Here is a 360-nt window from a genome sequence, read left to right as displayed (position 1 = left end):
CACCAACAAAAACCCCATTTTTTTATTTTAATTTTGAAAAATGGTGTATCATGTTAGTTTATGAAAATTTTTCATGCTGATATATTTTGAAGATGTGTAATATTTTTTCTCTTTTCATATAATAAAGCAAGAGAAATTCAGATTGGTCACCCAAAATTTATGGATACTCTATCAATACTTTATCACTCTTCCCTCCTGTTTTCAACTTCTCTTTGCTCAAATGTTTGATGAAAGGTGTTTTTTTAATAAAAATTATGCTTAAAAACATTTTTATGTGTCTAATTTTCATCTAATGCAGTGTTTATTATTTAACTATTTGAACCAGAGAATGGAGCTGGGGGAGTGGCCCAATCACTGCAG

The sequence above is a fragment of the Penaeus monodon genome, chromosome 22 (genome assembly GCF_015228065.2).
Source record: "Penaeus monodon isolate SGIC_2016 chromosome 22, NSTDA_Pmon_1, whole genome shotgun sequence".
NCBI classification, from domain to species: domain Eukaryota; kingdom Metazoa; phylum Arthropoda; class Malacostraca; order Decapoda; family Penaeidae; genus Penaeus; species Penaeus monodon.
This window is presented reverse-complemented; position numbering follows the sequence as displayed.